Source organism: Protopterus annectens, chromosome 2.part1, assembly GCF_019279795.1.
Source record: "Protopterus annectens isolate FY-2018-M chromosome 2.part1, PAN1.0, whole genome shotgun sequence".
NCBI lineage: Eukaryota > Metazoa > Chordata > Ceratodontiformes > Protopteridae > Protopterus > Protopterus annectens.
The window spans coordinates 111,094,307-111,102,822 of record NC_056729.1 but is presented as its reverse complement, the minus strand read 5'-3'; positions in this window follow the sequence as shown (position 1 = coordinate 111,102,822).

Sequence of the window (8,516 nt, the reverse complement as noted above, 5' to 3'; positions counted from 1 at the left end):
AGATATAGATATAGATATAGATATATAGATAGGTATCACAATATATGATTGAAGCCTAAAAATACACAACTATCTTTTTTTACAGGTGGGGGTCCCGTCAACTCTCCACTAACAATATATACCATTTCAGAGACTGTCCCAGAGTGGGGTATGGGCAAATTTCCTGCCCCACAGCAATGCATTCTTTCACAGAAATTGGCTGATAGGCTGAGATACATAGAAATAGTGTTGTTTATTATTCCAAACTAGAAAAAAAAAAAAACCTTCATTATCATGAATGTTAACCATATAGATATATACATATATATATATATATATATATATATATATATATTAATACTAGGCCAACTGCTTTGTGGGGCAGTTTAAGCCTAGCCAATTACCCCATGTGAGAATCAAACCCTGCACCTTGTGTCTCCAAGGTAAACACCTTAACCATTATGCCATCCTCCCAATATATATGTTACATTCATTTGATTGCCAGTTCACTTTACTGAGATAGAAAAACGGTGGTCCATTTAATATAAAAGTCATTTGATCCATACTCATTACTTTCAAAAGTGTGAAATCATATAGACATTGACTGCTGGTGTGGTTTTGGAGGACAGGAATTACAATGCAAATTAGTGCTGACCATTTTTTTAACCATAATAATTCCCTCTGTTATGTTGTTCCACTATGTCTAGAAGTTTAAGTATGCACACCAGCAGTGATTCAGGGTATAAGAAGCATTCTTTTTTCTCCATTGTTGTGTGACTATGAAGGTAGCATGTTTATGTTAGGGGGTTGTGGAGGTACAGGGGGCATGTGTACTTGCCAAACATCTTTAGGGTGTATCTTTAGTATATATGTATGAAATTGTGAATGAAATGAGAGTTAATCAATTGAGTTTTATTTTAAATGAAGCACTGTTTTTTTTCTTGTTGATTAAGTGAAATGTCATTGAAATTAAATAATAGATATATAGATAGATAGATAGATAGATAGATAGATAGATAGATAGATAGATAGATATTCTTATTGTGGTTGACAGACTTCAGTGTTGATATTTGTCAACACTCTTTGATCGACAAAACAGATGATCAACAGATGTGTGAGATCACACAGTCTCCAGGGTTGGGGAAAATGCCCTTTCCCAGGTACCGTGCAATCTCACTGTTTGTAAATATAATTAGCAGGGGTGTGGGCACTATTATTATGGGCTTCAAGGTTATGCCTGAGAGCATGTGCGAAGATGTCTCAATGATTTTTGTCAGTTTTTGTGTTTTTTTTTTTACTTTTTATTTGGTTTATAAAGTTTAACAAAACATTCACAACAACAACAAAAAAAAAACTAAAAAACAAAATTATATACAAGGTCCATAACAGGAATAGTATTGTATACATTTCTAAAATTTATCTAAAAGATATTTAAGTTTTAACCAAGACAGTAGTTTATGTGTAACACTTGTTGTTCTGGCATATTCTGCAAGTATCTCTCTGTCACAAACAGTCTTTGATATGGAAATAAATTCAGAAAATGAGAGGATTTTCTTGCATAATAACTTTTCTCGCAATTGCAAGTAAAGACCAGGGAAGCTATACTTGAGATTTTGGAATGGATTGTGGCACTGGTGTATTAAACAATAATAATGAATCAGTAGTTTCACAATTGTCCAACCACAATGCTTTAATGAAATCTTTGAAATCAATCCAAAATGGGAATAACATTTTACAATCTAAAAACATGTTTCCAATCTACAACTAAATATTCTTCACATCTCCAACACTTAACGTTTTCTTTATTATACATTAAAGCAAAATTCTGCAGAGTTATAAAACAACTATGAAGAAATTTCCAAGTTAAAATTTTACAGAAAGGAGAAGAATTTGTATTATTAATAGATTTAAATATTAAAGTTTTATTGACTTCTGAGAAAATATGCTTATTTACCTTTGTCAAAAAGTCCCAGATAGTTTTATCTGGTTTCAAGTACTCAGCCCACAAGGGTTTATAAAACATTAATAAAGACAATGTATTTTTATTATCAAAGGCATGTATTTCAAAAAATAATGATAACACATTAGGAATTCTTTTTGTGTTAGCATTTGTTTTTAGTTTTATCTGATTTGAGATAAATTCTCTAAATATCTGTATATTTAACCAATTATTTTGTTTTATATTTAGCTATTAATGAAATTGCCTCCTGTACTTCAGAATTATTGAAGAACTGATGCCAGTATTTTAAACCATTATCATCCATTTGTTTTATTTTATTTATGTTCAAAGAATCTAAACAGCCTTCAGTGTAAGCAATGGGAAACACGAAAAATAATAGCTTTTTAATAAGGTAGTTATTATCCATTATTTTTTTAAAGTTTGTTATAATACAACGAACAAAGGGAGTGAAGTTAATTATGTTTCTATTATTTAGAAACAATATTTTATAATCAGGTATAAAATATCTGCTTCAGAGAACTTAAAATCATTAGTTACTATACTGTTAGTTGAAAGTAGGGCTGATTTAAGAATTATTTTCCAATTTGAAGAATAGACAGGATTCAACCATAGACTCATTACATTAAGAATAGCAGTCTGAGAATACAATTCAATATTTGGGAAACCTAGTCTCCCATCTTCCCAACTTCTGTAATGCCACTCATATGCTATTCGTGGATTTTTAGAATGCCATAAAAACTTAATTAATAATGGGTTTAATTGTTTAATTAGTTTTTAGGAGGTGAAGCAATCAACGCTTGTAGGAGAAATAAGATTTTTGGTAAAATAATTATCTTTATCAAAGCCAATCTATATTCCATAGTAAAGAACATCTTATTCCAGTCATCTAATTATTTTTAATTGTATTGTATTAAATAGATTTTTATAATTTAACTTTAATGACTCATTCCATTTAGATGTTATGATTACACCTAAATATTTGAAGTGTTCATTTTCCCAATTAAACTCTTTGTATTTTCCAAGTAAGGTGTTTTTTTTTGTGTTTAATAATAATGTTTCTGTTTTACTATGGTTTAATTTTTAAATATGGTATTTTCTTAGAAAAACTTGATTGAATCAATAATATGAACAGTGGAAGTATCAAGATCCCCTGTTGTCAATAAAATATCATCATCAAAAAGCTGAATCTTAGAACAATAGTGTTTACCTACAAAAACAACTTTTATGTTTGAGTTTGTCCTAATGTGATTTGCAAAGAGTTCAACTGATAATGCAAACAACAAAGGTGATAATGGGCAACCCTGCTTAGTGCCTTTTAGAGTTTTTATTGGCTTTGATAAGAATGATCCAATTTTAATGTATGATATCAAATTCTCATATATTCTTTTTATTAGATCAATGAAATTTATTGAGAAATTGTACTCTCTTAAGACTTTGAACAAATATACCCAGTTAATTGAATCAAATGCTTTCTCTAGATCCTTTTTTCTTATTATTTACAATATCAGTAAGAGATAACAGTCTGATATATTGTCTTGAAATTTCTTATTTAGAATAAAGCCTGTTTGGTCATCTTCTACTAGATTGGCCACAAGTTGATTTAATCTTTTTGCAAGGATGGTCATAAAAATGCTATAATCAATATTTAAGAAAGATATGGGTCAACAGGAAGAGCATAATTCAGGATCTTTATCTTGTTTTAGGATGGGGGGAAATCATTGCTTATTTCCATGAAAGGAATGAGTTTCGATTATTTCTAAGTTCTTGAAATGCTTTTAAAAGACTTTTTAATGAGTTATCAGGTAACATTTTATATATTTCTGGTATTAAACCATTGATACATGGGGCTTTATTATTCTTTATATTTTTGATTTGTTCTTTAAGCTCACTAAAAGATATAGGCCTATTTAACTTAATATTTTGCTTTTCTGACAATTTATTTTTTATATTATATTTTAAAAATTTATCAATTATATTTTGATTTTCAATTTTGATGTTAGTACTATTAATGTTAGTACTATTACTTGTTTCAGGGTGTTTCCTAAAATTTTCTAAGATATCCTTTAGATCTGTAGCACTTTTGGTTTTATTACCAAGACTGTATGAGATCTATTTAATGTAATTTATATTTCTTAACCCTTTTGATTTCACAGCTAATCTACGTAAATTTTGGGGGTTCACTGAATAAGATTGTAGTTTGAGTTTAACTAGATTAAAAGAATCTTTGTGATTCAAAATTGCAATATACTTTTCATTTAATTCTTTTATTTCAGACTTTGAATTTATTTCATTAGCTTTAAGATGCCATTTTAAATTATTCATTTCCATTTGTAAGTTAAACGTACTTTATCTCATTCTTTATTTTTATTTAGATATCAGCTTTTGATTATGTAAAATAAATAGGCTTTCAAGGAGTCCCATAAAATTGTATTGGAAGTCATATTGTTATCATTGTAATCTAGAAATAAGTTTAATTCCTTTAAAAAACATTATTTATCCCCATTTATTTTAACAATATAAGCAGGAATCCTTTGCCAGAAAATAGGATTATTAGGTTTAATACTGAAATTGAAAATAATGGCATTGTGATGAGACAATGGACAGGAGATTATGGAGACTTTATCTTTGGAAAGAGCCTATCAGAAGTGAATACCTTATCAATTGTTGTTTGTGTGACAAATGTGAAGGAGTAGTGTTTATAGCTTAAGGAGTTATACGCTTTAATTTTGTAAATATCTCTTAGATTTGTGACATCAATAAAGTTATTTAAATTTTTTTGCTGCATTTGATAGAGAAAAGATTCCAACTTTAGTGGTGTCTTTTGCCTGCAAAATACAATTGAAATCATCCACCAAAAATAATTTCCCCTTGTGCATTATTGAAATTGTGTCTAGATATTTTCTTGCCACATTAGCACAAATACCAGGAATCCAGTATATATATATATATATATATATATATATATATATATATATATATATATATATATATATATATATATATATTGACTAGGGTAAAATATAACTTATCTCTAATACTGCTATACTCATCATTCCATTTCTATCAGAATATGTGTTAACGATTTCACTTCATATTACCGAAATGCAGAAATATCGAATTTCAGAAGTTCGACAGTATAAAGCCGAAACCATCACAACACCGACACTTCATAATCATGAAACCTAAACATTGAACATACACAATACAGCACACAACACACAAACCATAACACCCACACCACAAAACAATTAAATACAACAAAACACCACACAGACACACACCTACACTACACAAATGCAGGGGCCAATCCCCCCTGGGCTGCACTCCTCACACCCCTCTAGATATATACTAACTCTGAGATCACACAAACAGTAAAGAAAAAAATAATCACACACAGCCAACACACACACAATCATACCTCCCTACCCTAACCCACTCATACAAGTTAGAAAAACTCACACACACTCACTCACCTTAAACTGCAGGCACCATCCCAGCCAAAAACTTCCGCAACATAATGTACATGCACAAGCATGAGTTCGACAGTCCTATTCGCGCTTATGCACTTTCATTATTTTGAAGTTTAGACTTCATGGACACGAATTTCTGAAATTCGATATTTCAGCAATTCCTGTTTATGAACTGAAACCGTGTTAACAATTTTAGGTGACAAAATGTTTTTTTTTCCATAAGGTCATAATACCTCTTCTCTTAGAATGAAAATGAGACTCCACTAGGATTGAATAATCTTTGAGAATTAATCTCTCCAAATCCTTTTTTACTAAGTGTGTTTCTTGTAAAAAGGCAACATCCACTTTGTCTAATTTTAGATATTTGAGTAAACTTCCTTGCTTAATAGAGCTATTCAGACCATTTATGTTTAAATATGTGCATTTATAAGCAGACATTCCTGTGTATACAAATATATAATTCCAAATCTGTTATGGACACGAAAAATAAAAGAATCATTACTGAAAAACTTTCAAACCTATTTACATCCCTAATCTTGGAATAATTAGTTCCTGGTTTGAAGAAATAATCATCAACCCCCCCCCCCCAACCATCACAATTTTGTTAAACTATCTGATATATAGCTACTGCCTATTGACATGAACAATTGCAAAATAGCTTCCCAACAATAATATGAAACTTCAGTGCAACAAACAACATAATATAGCAAAATGTGTAGTAAATTGTCAAAGATAATTATATTTATACATATTCTGCTTGCATCCTAATAGAGAAAAAAGAAGAAGAAGGGAAAAATGTGTTGGGTCCTAATATAAAGCAATAAACTCTTATATAATCAAGCAGCAACTAACCCCTATAAATATAGAATTCAGTTGCCTAAATCAACATAATACTATCAACTAATAGTTATCTACCGCATCTATTAATCTACAGAAATCTGTTTACATCATCATTACAGGTATTTTTATCCACAATACAATATTATTAAAACTAACCTTATAAAGAACTGCTGCCTTGAACTTCCAAACTCCTCATGACGTTCAAATATTGAACTGAATCTAAGTTAATGAAAATTACTATATTAATGATTGGAATCTTGACTGGGAGACATAACAGTGAGTAGAAAGCTCCCATTAAACAAAGCTTTAAAATAATATAACACAACTGCAAAAATATATGTGGAATGGTAGAAGCACATTAAACATATATTAAACATAGATTACTCAGTGCATTAATTTACTTTTTCCTTTTATACTTTTCCCTTTCCCTTCCCCATCTTCTAACTTGCTCCCACTCCTCCCTTCTTTCTCCTCTCTTATAAAATACATTGAGTAGAGAGCCTGTAGTTTAAGTAAAGTGAGTAAGAAGAAAAAAGAACTCTAAATTCCTATTTAAATGTCCATTCTGTTAGAGTAGACATGGCCAAAAAAAACACTGAACAATATAATAGCTTTCTGTCAATCATAAAAATAAATAGATGCTAAAGGGTATTCCAGATAATTGCTCATTTCTATGTAATAATGAGAACAGACTATGTAATTACTAAAACTGACTATCACATATTAGACAATGTTATTGTTACAGTAAGTTGAACATATCAAGAGCTGCATACACGTCTTTGAATAAATCAAGGCTAATTTTAAGGTCAAAGATAGTATCATAAAATATATTGAGAACCCATCAACACAAATAAGGAAATCTATAAATATGGATAGAGTCCAATAAAAAGATAAAAAATACTGCTCACAACCCTTATACAATGACTATAATTCAATGTATGATGGTAGTCGTATACTATATCTGTACCTTTTAGGGCTTCAGCTACTAGTATTTTACAACTGGTAATAAAATCTGTACCAAAACTAAAAAAAAAAATAAAAGTTAGACTAGCTGCACATAGTAAGAAAGGTGTAATTGTTTCAAACAGTGTGTACATGTGAGAGGTGAATCTGGATTGGTTAACCACTTAAAAAAATGAAAAAAAAAATAAAGTGATATTCTATTTTGCATAAACTAAAGTGACCAGAAACATACATGATGTTAGATTAATAAGTAATGAATAGATGGTTAAAAATGGCAAACTGGTCAAATGTAATCTTGTAATGAAAGTGTTTTCATCATAAGTACTACTTTTTATTGTATAATGTATTTGACTATTATACAAATCCAGCATTCAGAATTAATTATGCTATAGAATGTCAGCAGTTATATGTAGTCTATAAAATATCGGTTAAGGCCATCTTCCTTGATAGTAGAGGATTTTGTAGGACTCAAGAGAGTTACATGAAACTAATGGATTCTAAACAAACAAGCATATAACCTGAGCCAGAGATGAAACCAAACCACTGTAAGTCTAACAAACCAAATCCAACAACCCCTCATTGTCTTAACATCAAACCCCTCACATCCCATATCACCTCCAACCCGAGTCACCTACTTGCTGTAATTGCTGGAATTATTTCCTTGTTTTAAATAAGTTGCTAAATATACTCTTATTTCTATAGTAATAAAAACAACTATTATATTTTGAAGAATATTCCATACAAATATAATTCCTATGAGAATAAGTATAGTAAAAAGCCTACAAAAATTATTGTACATCTAATTTCCAATAAGCCATAACACTGTCTTGTATTAAGCTACTATTATCAACAGATAGACCAATTACTTATTATTCAGAAGATGTAGCTTTAAAAATATGCAGCTGATGATAGTGCAATAGATTACAATGCTTACAAACTGTTCCTACTACTATCATATAATAACTGATCATTACTATCAGACAAGTAATAACAGGCTTTACTTCTGCAGTAATATGGATTCATTAGAACAGTTGAACAGTAGCGCTTATAAAAACAAGTAAAACCAAACAGAATTAAAATGCATCTCTATGCTGTAATTAAAGAAAATGCATTTGCATATTTGCATCAAATAAATTCTATTTACAGGCACTATAAATATAAAAGTTAAATTAAATAATTAGAAATAAATTTTAATTAATATCTTTAAGCAATTGCAATTCTTAGTGTTTCAGAAATATTTAAAATATGTATATAGGAATAGTACTTTCTGTGCAGCCATTAAGAATCTGTGACATGCCATACTA